Source organism: Sorex fumeus, unplaced genomic scaffold, assembly GCF_029834395.1.
Source record: "Sorex fumeus unplaced genomic scaffold, SorFum_2.1 ptg000070l, whole genome shotgun sequence".
NCBI classification, from domain to species: Eukaryota; Metazoa; Chordata; class Mammalia; order Eulipotyphla; family Soricidae; genus Sorex; species Sorex fumeus.
The window spans coordinates 1130670-1131815 of NW_026606127.1; the positions used below are offsets into that span (position 1 = coordinate 1130670).

Sequence of the window (1146 nt, forward strand, 5' to 3'; positions counted from 1 at the left end):
AAAATCCTACATACATTCAAGGTGGTCAAAGTGCAGACAACACCATCCACCTTTTCCTGGAGATGTACACGAGACTGAGGCGAGAAAAGCAAAGGCTCTAGTTTAATGGTCTTAACTAAGGTTTCAGGGAACGACATTAAACAAACTCATATCCCATCTTCCAAAAGAATTATTTTGTAAAACTGATGCCTAGGGTATGGTAAAAGATAATATGGTAAAAACCATATTTTTCTTTCTGGGACATTAAATTTCTAAATCTATTTATTCATGCTGCTTTGAAATACATTCCTTGATTAGGAATCATTGTCTGCCATAGGAGTGAGGAAGGACAACACTTAATGTAATAAGAAGAGAAAAATATGGAAAAATTAACTCCTACTAAGTTTAACACATATACTAAAATTGAAATGATAAAATGATGAGCATGGTCCTTGCACAGAGATGATATGCAAACTTGTAAAGCATTCCATATTTTTGTTGCAAGAAGAATGAACAGGTCTACTTTAAGCTAAGACAATCCCCACAAGTACAAAAACTCTACATAAAGAGAGAACAAATCCCAATCACAAAAATCTCTCTCAATGTCAATGGACTAAATGTGCCAATTCAGAGGCACAGAATGGGAAGATGAATTAGAAAACTGAAACCAACATTCATTCTGCTGCCTGCAGGAAACACATCTGAACAATCAAAGCACCCATGGGCTAAAGGTAAAAGTCTGGGAAACAAGATTTCAAGAAAATATCACCTCCACAAAGCTGGAGTGGCCATATTAGTATCAGACCACATGGACTTCAGGCTAAAGGTTATCAGAGACAGTGAAAGTCATTTCTTAGTGGTCATGGGATATGTACATCAGAAAGAACTCACCCTCCTCAATGTATATGATCCTAATGACAGACCAGCAAAATACTTAAAAACAACTTCTAATTGACTTATAGAAAAACATTGATAGCAACACAATACTAGAAGGAGATTTCAACACTTCTTTGTCACGTCTCCATAGATCAAACAGACTGAAGCTCAGCAAGGAAATATTTTCTTTAAGGGAAGTAATGAACAACCATTGGCTTAGAGAAGATATCAAAGAGGAAATAAAAAGTTTCCAGAAACAAATGAGAATGAGGACACAAGCTACCATAACTT

The 1146-nt window shown here is 35.8% G+C and overlaps 1 pseudogene; it reads left to right on the forward strand.

The window, feature by feature from the left end:
* The first annotated feature begins 382 nt into the window (after nucleotides 1-382).
* On the forward strand, nucleotides 383-476 carry LOC130037082 (uncharacterized; annotated as a pseudogene).
* Nucleotides 477-1146: the final 670 nt, after the last annotated feature.